Below are 16,222 nucleotides of genomic sequence, written 5' to 3'. Positions count from 1 at the left end.
GCTGCATAAAAGATAGGCCCACTGCCAACTTTGTGTGCAAGTCCTCTATTTGAGGGAATCAGCTGTGAGAAGTGGTTTACTGTTTGCTTAAAATCTCCACAAGGGTGAACGGAGCCATCAGGCTTCACAATCGATAAAATCAGTGCTGCTATCCATTCTGCAAACTGCACTGGTTTGATGATACCTCCATTTCCTTGGTCTCCTGATTTCTGCCTCTCCTTTTGCCCACAAGGCAAATTGCACTGGGCGGGACTTGCAAAATCTTGGAATTGCTTCTTGGTCAAAATGTAAAGTGGCTTTGGTCTTTTTAATAGTCCCATGCCCTTCCTGAAAAAACTCCTGGGTACTTCACTAGAACTTCACTGAGGAAGCCATTTTCAAATTGAAAAAATGTTGGGCCATTCTCAGTGAATCTTTCTCAACCAATTCTGCCCCAGTAGGCACCAACTGCTTCTCATAGGAGACTGGAGTTGTATGCTGAAGTTGTATGCTTAATCTACGACAATTTCCCAGCCTATGTTCTCAGTTTGGCTGAGGCCTTGCACAACTTTAAGGGTTGGGGTCTAAATTGAATCTTGTTAAAGACAGATTCTGCGAACACAGATACAGTTGTGCCAGTGCTGACCTCCATGGTGACCATTTAAACAAACATTAATTTTAATCATAGTGTGGAGCTGGATGAACACAGCAGGCCAAGCAGCATCTTAGGAGCACAAAAGCTGACATTTCGGGTCTAGACCCTTCATCAGATGCTTTAAGCTCTTAAGATGCTGCGTGGCCTGCTGTGTTCATCCGGCTCCACACTTTGTTATCTCGGATTCTCCAGCATCTGCAGTTCCCATTATCTCTGATTAATTTTAATCATTTCTGATTTGGATGTTGCTTAGCAATTCAATTGCTCCAACCCACATGCATGGGGTCTTTCCAGGGTGTGCGCTTTCCTGGGTAACAGTGTACAAGCTTTCTCAGTCAAGTCAGGCCTTGTGGGACTCCTTTGCTGCCTCGAGTCCACATATTAGCAACAACTATAATGGCTTTGCCAGCCCAGAACCTGAAGAACTTTTTAGCCATTTGGCTTAGGCTTGGCTTTGTTGTGAGGTTCTGCTGTGGGCTAGCCTAGGGTCCCTCTGCTCAGGACATGTCCTGCATGAGGCTCTGTGATTGCTTACATTTGAGGTGTTCCCCAAACTCGGTTAGGCAGGGAGAGGGTGTCCACATCCATTGGGATGCCTGTTGTTCCCATACTCCAATTGCTGCCTTTTCTAATGACAAGGCCAGTTGTAGTGCCTGTTGAAAGTCCTGTTGGGCTTCAGCCAGTAGTCACTTCTGCATGGCTACATCATTAATCCCACGTGCAAACAGTCTCTCGTATCTAATTCAGGGTTAACCCAAAATCACATGCCTTTGCCAATGGTCTTGACCACATCAAAACTCCTAATAAGGACTCCCCTATTCCTCTAACAGCCAAATAAAACTGATAATATCTCAGAATGAGAGGACGTTCGGGGTCATAATATTCCTTAACCAACTCTGTCAACTCTTGGAAGGTTTTAACTGTCTGGTGCATCTGGGAAAGTTAAGCTTCTTATAACCAAAACTGCTACAGGTCTGCAAGCAGTCTGAAGGATTACTCATTGCTTTTCATCTGCCCTAATGTCATTTGCCTGGAAATAAAATTGCATTCTTTCCACATACTGGGCCCATTCTTTGACAGTAGGATCAAATGTGTCAAGCTTTCCAAAGAAGGGCATGATGCAGGAAATGTTTACCCCCAACTCCAGATGACTGTTGCAGTCAAATGTTCTTCAGGCTTATGTTGTTTTCTCCTGTTGCAACTGAAATAACTGCACAAAGACCAGTATCCCATTATCAAGTCTCCCTTTTTTACTTGCACACAGTTCACTGCCTGTCACCAGCCAGCTTGCAGTCAGTCCCCTAAACTGAGAAGATTCCAAATCTCCTGCTAATATTGGTCAATCAGGGCTTTCCTGGTTGGCCCAGGTTAACAACCCCAATCAAGAATCTAATAGTCAACAAGGTCCATCTAGTTCCAATCACTACAAGTGTCAACTGTTGGAATGGGGTCCAAATCTACTGGCTTCTGACTCAGAAGTTGATAGACATGACAGACACAGAATGATCCCAATCAATCTTAACCACAGGCAGAAGAATCCCTAAGATCCTAAGAGCTAGGACAGCAAAACAACACCAACATGAACCTGTGGGCTGAATTCACCAGAAACAGCTAAGTGTCAACTTTTGCGAGCTTCATAAAGGGTTTTTCTCTTCATTAGCCTGATTATAGAATCCCTGCAAAGTGGAAAGAGTCTGCATCAACCCTCTGAACAGCATCCTACCCAGACCCAGCCTTGTACCCCATCCCCATAACCCCACATTTCCCATGGCTAATCCACCTAGTCTACACATCCCTGGACACTATGGGACAATTTAGCATGGCTAATCTGCTGAACATAATCTTCAGGAGGAAACCAGAGCACGTGGAAGAAAGTCACACAGACCTGGGGAGAATGTGCAAACTCCACAGGAGCAGGCACCCAAGGCTGGAATTGAACTCGGGTTCCTGGGGCTATGAGGCAGTTTTCACATTTTCTCACAACCTCTCAGATTTCTCATGTTATCCTCTGAAACCCACCTCTTGATGGACAGGGTGATGCAGCGGTGGATCACTCTCTTCCCTCACACAGCCTGGCCAGGCTGGTCCAAAGTTTCCACCTAGGTCAGTGCAGTTTCTGTGGTCCGTGCAGCTAGAATGCAGCTAGAAGGTCAATGGCCCATGTATGCTCTGCCAGGGTGAGTGCCCACCATCTGCTCTCTGCCACCTCATTTGCATTCTATCTCTGCTACTGCATCCACCTCCCTACAAGCATTATACTCCACCACTCTCACCATGGCAAGCAGCGTCTCACTCCCACACAGACCAGTTACTCGATGCCCTCACTTGACTTGACTGAGGAATGTTCCCCTTAGACTTTGAGACATGGCCATTTGGTTGAAACTCATGCAGGGTGTTTGCTGCATGGCACAAGCTCAGTGTCCAACAGCAACTCAACCAACCCGTTGTTTGATGACCACTATATGCTGCCTGTCTGTGCAGGACAGCAAGGCAAGATACAAGTCCTGTGAGCCTTTAAGCTCTGACTGATGGGGCAAAAGGATAAGGAAAGACAGAGATGCTGTCAGCATCCAAGTACATGCAAAGTGAGAAAGCAAGGAGATCCAAGATGCCTCCTGGTTAAACCCAGGAGAGGGGTGCCTGTTCCTGCTCACAAAGTGTCCTGCCAGCAGCATTGCAATGAGAGGTGCCAGTGTACTCCAAAGTGCAGGTCTACATTGTACATGGATCGGAGATGTGTGAATTAACATTTGTGATCAGAGATAAGGGGAACTGCAGATACTGGAGAATGCAAGATAACAAAGTGTGAAGCTGGATGAACACAGCAGGCCAAGCAGCATCTCAGAAGCACTGAGATGCTGCTTGGCCTGCTGTGTTCATCCAGCTTCACACTTTGTTAGCTTGTGAATTAACATTTGTCTGGTTTCCAGCTGATGGATGAGAGAGTGGGAAACTGCACGTTGATGATGTGAAATGAGAGAATAATGGCTTGTTAATGCATGAAAATAGATACAAACAGGCCTCTTACTGCTCACAGGTGACATTCTCATCGCAGCTTGGGTTGTCGAATTGAACATCTTTTTTCCAACATCAGGAATCTTGTTTTCCCAATCTTGCCACCATTTCGCAACTGACTCACTATTGTCCACTTCATTCAAAGGTTTTGAAAATTTCAGTCTTGAGTGTTGAAGGACAAAAACAAGCTGAATGTGGAGTGGTTCCATCATATACTTGGGACAGGCAGAAAAAACCTTCTGAAATATAGCGTTCCTCAAAATGGTTTGAGTTGTGTACGGCAAACTGCATGACAATGCAAGGAGGTATCACAACATACAACAACGTACACCTTGCTAGCGTTTACAGCAATGTTTAACTTTATTGGAAACTACATTGAAAACAACTGACATTTCAGATACTGATGCTAATGTACTCAAGCCCTCTGGCCTGTGACAATTTGAATGCAACATCGCAACTGTGGCTGCATAATAAATGAAGCTTCAAGATTGGAAAGATCACGGGTTCAATCCCCTCTGATCAAGGGGCATTCACAGATGTGAATCAGATCAACAAATGGAATAACCTCACAGTCTTTTGGTCAAAGGGTGAGGGGGAGAGCGAGGGACAGATCCAGTCAGATTCCTGCTCTCGGTGTTGCTGGGTCACGGGGAGAGGGGGAGAGTGAAAGACGGGTACGGTAGGTCTGGAAGGTTGGCGGCAGGGGTAGAATTTATTCAGTCTCTGTTCGCAATGTCACAGAGAAAGAGAGATAAATTAGGCATCAGCCATGCTGCACCCCAACCCCCTCACCTCCAAACCCCCTCCCAGGGTCACAGGGAAGGAGTAAATGGTGGTTCCGTGGGAATTCATCCCCCTATGCCAGAGATAGTGAGAGAGAGTTTAATGAATCAGCCAGCCTTCTGCCCCCAGTGAAAATGAAGCACTGGGGGAACTGGATGAGGGCATACTGAGCTGGAACTTGGCTGTGAGAGGGCAATGGTGAGCTCACTCTGCAACTTTAATGTCAAACACGTCTGACAATCCGAGAGTAATTAAGAATTACCCAAGGCTGGTGGCAATCCCATTTAAGAATTTTAAACCATAGTTATTATTTCCAAACATATTGAGTAAAAATTATGACAGGAGGAAATATTATAAAACTATGAACATTTTCAATGCCACAGTGAATGGTGGATGTCTGGATCTGGTAGCAAGCTGATACTCGCTGACTTAATCATTTGAGAGACAGGCAGAACCTGCTATTTCGACTGTCTCCTGCCAAATATCAAATGGAATGGAAACAAAGCACTGCAAAAAGAGATCAGATCCTCCGGTAATTACACGAATTAACAGGGCTTTAATGTACTTTATTTGAAAGGCTCTAATGTACTTTTATTTATCATCTGCCCCAGAACATGTGTTAATGCAGCCAGCTGGAGACAGGCTCACGACAGCTCAAGATTACTCCAGCTCTTAGAGCTTATCTTTGGTCTGTCAGGGGGAACACCCCTGTCTAAGTTCGAGTCTCAAAACAAAGCAATGTTGGCAGCTGTCCAACAGGCTGAATGCAGGCAACGGAGCACAGAGTGAGGGGTGGAGCACACGGTAAAGGGATGGAGGACAATGAAGGATGGAGCACACTGTAAGGGATGGAGCATGCGGTGAGTGATGGAGAATGCAGGGAGTGATGGATCATGTCAGGAGGGATGGAGCATGCAGGGAGAGATGGAGCATTTAGGAAGGGATGGAGCATGCGGTGATGGATGGAGCATGGTTGAGAGATGGAGCATGCAGGGAGGGATGGAGCATGTGGTGAGGGATGGAGCACGTGGAGAGGGATGAAGCACGAGGTGAGAGATGGAGCATGTGGTGAGAGATGGAGCACGTGGTGAGGGATGGGGCAAGCGGTGAGAGATGGAGCACGCGGTGAAGGATGGAGCATGTGGTGAGAAATGGAGCACATGGTGATTGATGGAGCACGTGCTGAGGGATGGAGCACGTGGTGAGGGATGGAGCATGCGGTAAGAGATGGACCATGCGGTGAGAGATGGAGCATGCAGTGAGTGATGGAGCACGCAGTGAGAGATGGTGCATATGCTGAGGGATGGAGCATGCAGTGAGAGATGGTGCAGGCGGTGAGTGATGGAGCACACGGTGAGGGATGAAGCATGTGGTGAGAGATGGAGCATGCGGTGAGGGATGGAGCATGCGGTGAGGGATGGAGCATGCGGTGAGGGATGGAGCATATGGTGATAGAAGGAGCACACAATGAGAGATGGAGCACATGGTGAGTGATGGAGAATGTGGTGAATGATGGAGCACGTGGTGAGAGATGGAGCTTGCAGGGAGCAATGGAGCATGCGGTAAGGGATGGAGCACATGGTGATGACAGAGCACACGGTGAGAGATGGAGCACGCAGTGAGTGATGGACCACATGGTGAGAGATGGAGTATGTGGTGAGGCATGGAGCATGTGGTGAGATGGTGCATGCGCTGTGGGATGGAGCACATTGTGAGTGATGCAGCATGCAGTGAGAAATGGTGCAGGCGGTGAGAGAAGGAGCATGCAGTGAGAGAAGGAGCATGCAGTGAGAGATGGAGCATGCAGTGAGAGACGGAGCATGCAGTGAGAGATGGAGCATGCGGTGAGAGAAGGAACACGTGGTGAGAGAAGGAACACGTGGTGAGAGATAGAGCACATAGTGAGAGATGGAACATGCGGTGAGGGATGGAACATGCGGTGAGGGATGGAGTTCGCGGTGAGGGATGGAGCATGTGGTGAGAGATGGAGCACGTGCTGAGAGATGGAGCACATGGTGAGTGATGGAGCACATGGTGAGTGATGGAGCACATGGTGAGTGATGGAGCACATGGTGAGAGATGAAGCATGCAGTGACTGATGGAGCATGCAGTAAAAGATGGAGCATACGGTGAGTGATGGAGCACATGGTGATTGATGTAGCATATGGTGAGGGATGGTGCACGTGGTGAGGGATGGAGCACGTGCTGAGAGATGGAGCATGCGGTGAGGCATTGAGCACATGGTGAGGGACGGAACATGCAGTGAGAGATGGAGCACGGGGTTGAGAGATGGTATATGTGGTGAGGGATGAATCATGCAGTGAGAGATGGAGCATGCAGTGAAAGATGGAGCACCTGGTGAGTGATGGAACACACAGTGATTGATAGTGCATGTGGTGAGGGATGGAGCACGTGGTGATTGATAGTGCATGTGGTGAGGGATGGAGCACATGGTGAGAGATGGTGCATGTGGTGAGGGATGGAGCACATGGTGAGAGATGGTGCATGTGGTGAGGGATGGAGCACCCGGTGAGTAATGGAGCGCACAGTGATTGATAGTGCATGTGGTGAGGGATGGAGCACATGGTGAGAGATGGTGCATGTGGTGAGGGATGGAGCACATGGTGAGGGATGGAGCACGCGGTGAGAGATGGTATACTTGGTAAGAGATGGAGCACGCAGTGAGAAATGGAGCATGCGGTGAACGATGGAGCACGCGGTGAGGGTTGGAGCATGCGGTGAGTGAGAGAGGGGTAGTGGTGTATTTGATAGTGGCTTGTGTTGGTTTGAGAGCATGCTGTCTCGGGGAGAAGGCATAAGAAGGAATGTTAAATGGGGACTCCCTTCTGAAGCCTGACAACTGGTAGGCCACAAATGCAGAGAGTCTCTCCAAGGCCAACAGCACACTGGGAGGGCTGGGCAGTGGAAGGTGTCTCTCTGAGGGGAACAGCATTTCTGAAGGAGTATTAATGGAGGGTCTCAGAGAACAGTTTGAGACCAGAAGGAGTATTAATGGGGAGTGGTCTCTCTGAGGAGGGCAAGACACCAGGAGGAGTGGGAATAGGAGAGGGTGACAGGGCATTGGGAAGTGTGTGAATGGGGAGTGATCCCTCTGTGAAGGAGACAAGACACCAGGGAAGTGGGAATGGGGAGGGGTCTCTGAAGTGGACTGGAAAGCAGGAGGAATGTGAGTGTGGAGAGGTCTTTCTGAGGGGGACAGGATACCAGGAGGAGTGGGAATGGGGAACGGTCCGACTGTGAGGGAGCAAGACACCAGGAGGAGTAGGAATAGGAAGGGATCTCTTGGTGTTAATGAAACTTGGAGTGTGAATGGGGAGAGATCTCACTGGAGTGGGGAGGCGGGAGGAGACAGAGCAACAGCAAGAGTGGAAATGGGGAGGGTCTTCTGGAAGGGGAACAGGAGCCCAGGAGGAGTGTGGATGGGGAGAGGTATCTGTGAGGGTGAGAGGGCAGGACACCAGGAGAAGTGTGAATGGGGAGGGGGTTCTCTGAGGGTGACAGGACACCAGGAGGAGTGGGAATGGGCAGCGAGGTCTGTGAGGGTATATGAAACCAGGAGGAGTGGGAATGGGAACCAGTTTGCATGCTAGCTGCCAACCAAACTGGAAATGAAATTAAAAAACATTTAGATTCTCGCAATCTAGACCACTTCTTCATTGCAAACATTGGGAAGGATATTATTAAACTAGATTGGGTTCAGAAAAGATTTACCAGTATGTTGCCAGGAATGGAGGGTTTGAGACATAAAAATATACTGGAAAGACTGTGACTTTTTTCACTGGAGCATGGGAGTTTGAGGGGTATCCTTATTGAAGAATATAAAATCATGTAGGGTGTAGATAAGGTAAATAACAAGGGTCTTCTCTCTAGGGTGGGGAGTTCAAAACTAAGGTGCATATTTTTCAAATGAGAGGAGAAAGATTTAGAAAGGACGAGGGGCAACATTTTTACACAGAGAGTGGTTTGTGCGTGGAATGAACTGTGGTAGATGCAGGCACAGCTACAATGTTTAAAAGACATTTGGATAAATTTGTGAATAGTAAAGGTTTGGAGGGATTTGGTGGGTCTAGTTTAGTTTGGAAATATGGTCAGTGTGGACTGGTTGGACTAAAGGGTCTGTTTCAATGTTGTATGACTCTTTGACTATAACTCACAACACTACATTCAAAGAAATACTAAGCTCGAACTAAGTTTATATTAACTGCAATGTCAGAGTTGGAGGACTGCATTATTGTTGGGGCTGTCAACCTGTAGAAGATTACTCAGACATGAGGAGGGACAACAGCCTGGTAAGATTAGAAAATGAACATTTTATATTGAGTGGTCCTGGACTGTACTTGGTATAAGTTGTTACAGGCAATGGCACAGTGAGAGACAGTGCAAACAGAAATTCTTCCCATTAAACCCAGGGGAGATAACACGCACACCAGTTCACTAAGCCCGGGCTCTCACAAAAATAGTAAAAATGCTTCCTTAAATGATTGAGGGAAAAAGATACTGAAAAGCTAATGTCCATAAGACTAGTTTTTTCTAAATAAAACAAAGAACTGCAGAGCTGGATGTTGGAAACAAAAACAGAAATTGCTGGAGAAACTCAGCAGGTCTGGCAGCATTGGTGGTGAGAGAAACAGAATTAGCATTTTGAGGCCACTGAGAGGTTCAGAAGAAAGGTAATTGGACTCGAAATTAAAACTAGCCTTTTTTTAAAATCAATCTTTCCTCATTTTGAGCAGGTTTTGCTAATGTTTGCTAATGTGACAACCCAAAACAGTTATTAAAATCATTGCGTGAGATATGAATTATTATCAACAGTGACAAGGTCATTAACCTAAAGTGCTCAACTTGCGATCCTCTCAGTTGGTTTCCTTACGTTCCCTATTCATTGTACCGAGGTATTCTAACTTTGAACTAATGCATTTTGGCACAGCCCTGGTCCCAAGGCTTCTGGATTTCAGATAGCATTACAAATAGTTAACTCGCAGAAATCTAAATTGATCACCTGAATAAAAAGCGGAGCATTCCTCCAGCTGCTGCCTGTTGTGTGTCACATCCCAGTTTCTGAGCTGAGATGGTTTGTTTCACCATGCCATCATCATTCCTGCTGTGTGCTGCCATTTCAGGCTTACCTGATGAGAGTGAGAAACAGTCCTAGGATTGTATCAGAGATAATGGGAACTGCAGATGCTGGAGAATCCAAGATAATAAAGTGTGAAACTGGATGAACACAGCAGGCCAAGCAGCATCTCAGGAGCACAAAAGCTGACATTTTGGGCCTAGACCCTTCATCAGAGAGGGGGATGGGCTGAGGGTTCTGGAATAAATAGGGAGAGAGGGGGAGGCGGACCGAAGATGGAGAGAAAAGAAGATAGCTGGAGAGGAGAGTATAGGTGGGGAGATAGGAAGGGGATAGGTCAGTCCAGGGAAGATGGACAGTTCAAGGAGGTGGGATGAGGTTAGTAGGTAGGAAATGGAGGTGCGGCTTGGGGTGGGAGGAAGGGATGGGTGAGAGGAAGAACAGGTTAGGGAGGCAGAGACAGGCTGGGCTGGTTTTGGGTTGCAGTGGGGGGAGGGGATGAGCTGGGCTGGTTGTGTGATGCAGTGGAGGGAGGGGACGAACTGGGCTGGTTTTGGGATGCGGTGGGGGAAGGGGAGATTTTGAAGCTGGTGAAGTCCACTTTGATACCATTGGGCTGCAGGGTTCCCAAGCGGAATATGAGTTGCTGTTCCTGCAACCTTCGGGTGGCATCATCATGGCACTGCAGGAGGCCCATGATGGACATGTCATCTAAAGAATGGGAGGGGGAGTTGAAATGGTTCGCGACTGGGAGGTGCAGTTGTTTATTGCGAACCGAGCGGAGGTGTTCTGCAAAGCGGTCCCCAAGCCTCCGCTTGGTTTCCCCAATGTAGAGGAAGCCACACTGGGTACAATGGATACAGTATACCACATTTGGCAGATGTGCAGGTGAACCTCTGCTTAATATGGAAAGTCATCTTGGGGCCTGGGATGGGGGTGAGGGAGGAGGTGTGGGGGCAAGTGTAGCACTTCCTGCAGTTGCAGGGGAAGGTGCCAGGTGTGGTGGGGTTGGAGGGCAGTGTGGAGCGAACAAGGGAGTCACGGAGAGAGTGGTCAGAACACTTCCACTCGGTTTGCAACAAACAACTGCACCTCCCAGTTGCGAACCATTTTAACTCCCCCTCCCATTCCTCAGACGACATGTCCATTATGAGTCTCCTGCAGTGCCACAATGATGCCACCCGAAGGTTGCAGGAACAGCAACTCATATTCTGCTTGGGAACCCTGCAGCCCAATGGTATCAATGTGGACTTGACCAGTTTCAAAATCTCCCCCTCCACCACCGCATCACAAAACCAGCCCAGCTCTTCCCCTCCCCCCACTGCATCACAAAACCAGCCCAGCTCGTCCCCGCCTCCCTAACCTGTTCTTCCTCTCACCTATCCCCTCATCCCACCTCAAGCCGCACCTCCACTTCCCGCATACCAACTTCATCCCACCTCTTTGACCTGTCCGTCCTCCCTGGACTGACCTATCCCCTCCTCACTTACCCACCTATACTCTCCTCTCCACCTATCTTCTCCTCTACCCATCTTCGGTCCGCCTCCCCGTTTCTCTCTATTTATTTCAGAGCCCTCTCCCCATCCCCCTCTCTGATGAAGGGTCTAGGTCTGAAACGTCAGCTTTTGTGCTCCTGAGCTGCTGCTTGGCCTGCTGTGTTCATCCAGCTTCACACTTTATTATCTGGGACTTTCCATGTGCCTTCTTATGCAAATGGCTGTGCTCTTGGGTTTCTCACACACAACTTGCTGGTCTCTAACATCTCAGCAAATTGTCCTACAAATTTCTTAGGATCCTTCTATGTCTTCCACTATTTGGAATCCTATTGTGGGTTGGAAGGGACAACATTTCCCACATTGACAAAGTTGATAGATGAGGGAAGGGCTGTAGATGTCATATACACAGACTTCAGTAAGGTGCTTGCTCAGGTTCCCCATGGTAGGCTGATGGAGAAAATGAACTCGCATGGGGTCCAGGGTGTACTAGCCAGATGTATAGAGAACTGGCTGGGCAACAGGAGACAGAGAATTGAAGTGGAAGGGAGTTTCTCAAAATGGAGAACTGTGATCAGTGGTGTTCCACAGAGATCCATGTTGGGACCACTGTTGTTTGTGATATACATAAATGATCTGGAGGAAGGTATAGACGGTGTGCTTAACAAGTTTGCAGATGACACTAGATTGGTGGAGTAGCAGATAGTGAAGGGGACTGTCGGAGAATGCAGCACAATATAGATAGATTGAAGAGTTGGGTGGAGAAATGGCAGATGGAGTTCAATTCAGGCAAATGCGAGGTGATGCATTTTGGAAGATCCAATTCAAGAGCGAACTATATGGTAAATGGAAAAGCCCTGGGGAAAATTGATACACAGTGAGATCTGGGTGTTCAAGTCCATTGAAGGTGGCAATGCAGGTGGATAGAGTAGTCAAGAAGGCATATGGCATACTTTCATTCATCAAACGGGGTACTGTGTACAAGAGTTGGCAGGTCATGGTACAGTTGTATAGGACATTGGTTCGTCCACATTTGGAATACTGCACACAGTTCTAGTTGCCACATTACCAAAAGGATGTGGATGCTTTGGAGAGGGTGCAGAGGAGGCTCACCAGGATGTTCCCTGTTATGGAGGGCGCTAGCTATGAAGAGAGGTTGAGTAGATTAGGATTATTTACATTAGAAAGACAGAGGTTGAGGGGGACCTGATTGAGGTCCACAAAATCATGACAGGTATAGTTAGGGTGGATAGCAAGAAGCTTTTTCCTAGAATGGGGGGACTCAATTACTAGGGGTCACGATTTCAAGGTGAGAGGGGAAAAGTTTAAGGGAGATGTGCATGGAAAGTTCTTTATGCAGAGGGTGATGGGTACTTGGAACACGTTGCCAGCGGAGGTGGTAGAGGCGGGCATGATAGCATCATTTAAGATGTATCTAGACAGATACATGAATGGGGAAGGAGTAGAGGGATACAGATCCTTGGAAAATAGGCAACAGGTTTAGATAGAGGATCTGGATTGGCGCAGGCTTGGAGGGCCAAAAGGCCTGTTCCTGTGCTGTAATTTTCTTTATTCTTTGTATTGCGTGAGCTGAAGCTGATGACCCCTCGATTAGTTTTGTATGATTACCAAGTCAGGATCCTGGGGTATGGCCGCCAGTGTGAACAGCCATCACGCCAAGATCAGGTCAGTGTGCCCTTTTTTGTTAAGATACCCATTGGAAGTAAAATGAAAATGTCTTGTTAATAACGTGAGACCTGCTAGATGAGAGTTAACGGCTGCAACGTCGTAATGTTTTTCACATCTGCAACATTTCCTTTACCTGCTATTTTAGTGGAAGGGTACCTCAATGGATTTGGGGAATGTTGTTGCTTTTAGTGCCCCTAAATTATGGAACCAAATTATTCATTGTGTGCTATGAACATCAAGTAATCCTCCTGTTCTAAGGAGGGTGTACCAACCTGATTTGTATAAGCTAGGCTGTTTGATGAGTTGACCTTTTTCCTGGGTAGATGTCTTTGCTCTTTTCTAAATTAAAAAAAAAATATTTTTGAATCAATGCACAGTTACAGAGTTCTGGGGAGCTAGAATGCCCAGCTGCATTAATATGTGCATAAAAACATTACTGATATCACACAAAGTTTGGTTGATTGCTGGAAAATGTTGGAATAAACATGTGCCAGGTCCCCAGAAGATTAGTTTCCAAACTGGATCAAGGCAACATCTTCCTAAGAGACTGAGGGACCAGTATCCGACTCAAGTTGAGATAGCAGTTCCTACTAAATCTATTTCCCCTGCCGCAATAGCACTACCAGTGCTATCCTTTGATTCTCTTCTATAACTTAATTCAACCCCTCAGCTAATCTGCGTTCTTGTCACTTCTCTACAGTGTTGCCCCTGATATTTTTCTGGAGCAACAGATCACTGGCTCTCAGGGCAGAAACCCAACATTCACACCCATTGTTGCCAATGACCGTCTACACAGGTTCACTCATTTAGGATTAAGGGGAGGATGAGCTGGCAGAAATTGTGATCCATATTGGTGTTGACAAAATTAGTGGAAAGAGGGATGAGATCCCACAGGCAGGTTTTAGGGAGCTAGGAAAGAGGCCAGGAATCAGAGTCTCGAAAGGTCATAATCTCTGGTTACCCCCAGTACTAACACAAGTGAAGTTAGACATCAGCGGAATACAGCAAATGAATGCATGCCTGGAGGGATGATGAAGGAGGAAGGGATTCAGTTTCCTAGGACACAGGGACCAGTTCTGAGCAAGGTGGGATTTGTATAGACCAGACTGGTTGCATTTGAACAGAACTGGTACAAAAATTCTTATGGAATGGTTTGCTAGCACTATCAGAGAGGGTCCGAACTAGTAAAGCAGGTTGTGAGAGCCAGAGGTAATATTAGACAAGAAAACTGAAGTGTGCGGAGAATTAGAAAGGATTAGCTTTACAGTAGGAAATAGCAAGGAAATGGGTAAGATCAATTTAGAAGTGAATGTAATAATGTCAATATTAGGGTTATTGTACAACTAGGTAAATGAGTGAAGTGTTTTTAAATAAGGTAGGCACAAATAGTCATGTGGAAATATGATATTGTGACAATATGGAGATTCGACTTTTGAAGAATAGGACTTGATACCATACATTCTGGATACTACACATTCCTGGATAAAAGGTGTTCAGGAAGGAGAAGGAAGAAGGAAAAAAGGTGTAGCAGTATTGATTGAAAAGAATATGATAGTTCTGGAGAATGTTTATTCACTCATGGGGCATGGGCATTGCTGCCTGGCCAGTATTCACTGCCCATCCCTAAATGCCCTTCAGAAGATGATGGCGAGCTGCCTTCTTTAACTGCTGCAGTCCACTTGCTGTAGATTGACCTACAATGCCATTTGGGAGTGAGTTCCAGAAAGATGGTGTCCTATGTGTCTGCATGGGTTTCCTCCAGTTTCTTCCCACAGTCCAAAGATGTGCAGGTTAGGTGGATTGGCCATGCTAAATTGCCCATAGTGATCAGGGATGTGTAGATTAGGGTTATGCAGGATGTGTCTGGATGGGATGCTGTAGTATCAGTATGGATTTGATGAGTCTAAGGGCTTGTATCCACAATGTAGGGGTTCTTGGTTCTATGGTTCTCATGGCATCAAGGACAGAATTGATTTGGTTGTAGCTAAGAAACAAAAGAGGTATTTCACGGCTGGGCACATGATAGCCCAAAACTAGCAGAAAAGTTATATAGAGAAACAAATTCGCAAAGAAATTACAGAGGAGTGCAAGAACCATTGAGGGATTATAATTTAATTACAGTATGTCCTTATTTAAAGTTACCCTCTTTATATTTTTCTTTAATAGTGTAAGTTAATGAGGCCTATTCTCTTGCTGAAAACCGAAAGAACTGCGGATGCCAATAATCAGTAACAAAACCAGAAGTTGCTGGAAATGCTCACCAGGTCTGGCAGCATCTGTGAAGAAAAGATCAGAGTTAACGTTTTGGGTCCAGTGACCCTTCCTCAGAACTGATGGTAGCTGGGAAAATGTCAGTTTATATATAGAAAATAGGGGGGAGAATGGGGTAGAGAGAAAATGAAACAGCTCGAAGAGATCAATCATTTTAGGGCCTAAACTCTCCCATGTCCTGGTCCCCTACTCCACACACCAGGTCTTGTATTAACATAGCCCGCCATTACACACCATCTATCATTAGTCACTAACAGTTACCAGTAATGACTATTCACCCTCCTAGCCAGATTGTTATCAACTCCAATTGCTATAATATCCAACATCTATCCAATATATCTACTCCAATATCTATCCAATTGCTCTTCTCTCTCTTCAGGCTCTATCCTATCATTTACTCCCTACCTCATCCCCCTCCCTATTTTCTGCATATGAACCGACATTTTCCCAGCTACCATCAGTTCTGAGGAAGGGTCACCGAATCCGAAACGCTAACTCTGATTTTTTCTTCACAGATGCTGCCAGACCTCTGAGCTTTTCCAGCAACTTCTGTTTTTGTTTAGGCCTATTCTCTGTTGAGAATTGAGATTCATTTTAACATGCTTCATGCAGACCTGATTGATGCCTTCCCACCATCTGACTTGGTAGTGGGCCTCTCCCCTTCATGTATTCCTGTGCAGCTTCTGGTGTTTCCCAAACTCTGGGTTTTGTTGTCTACTAATTTCCAATCCCCGAAGAGGCCTTCTTCATGCCCAAGTCTCTAAAACATCATTACTGCCCTCTGTGTTGCAGCCTCTCTGTCTCCAGGATCTCTTAATTGTGGCCTTCCCCCCTCCCCAACCTTTGAGTTTTGGTCTTTTCTCCTTCCCCAGCTTTGTAGTTGTGGTGTTTCCCTACTCCTTAAACTCCAAGTGGCAGGCTCAATCATTCCTTCACCTCTGAGTTGTGGCTGGTCTGTGCCATAGTCTCCCTCACTCCTGATTTGTAATTTTTCCTCTTCTTGCACCTCCAAGCTGTGCCTTCTCCCTACTCTTGACTTCCAATTTGTGTCTTTCCCCGCTCCCAACATCTGGGCCATGATCATTCCTCCGCCCCAACTCACCCCGGAACATTTAGGAGGCACCTTTAATAGGGTGATCTGACCTTGGTAAATAGGAATCAAAGAATTTGTCAGAAAAACTGTAACAGAACATTAAGCTGCCTTTAAAGAGAAAATGTTGGGGCACAGTCTAGGAACACTGT

The sequence above is a fragment of the Stegostoma tigrinum genome, chromosome 42 (assembly GCF_030684315.1).
Source record: "Stegostoma tigrinum isolate sSteTig4 chromosome 42, sSteTig4.hap1, whole genome shotgun sequence".
In the NCBI taxonomy this organism is placed as follows: domain Eukaryota; kingdom Metazoa; phylum Chordata; class Chondrichthyes; order Orectolobiformes; family Stegostomatidae; genus Stegostoma; species Stegostoma tigrinum.
This window is presented reverse-complemented; position numbering follows the sequence as displayed.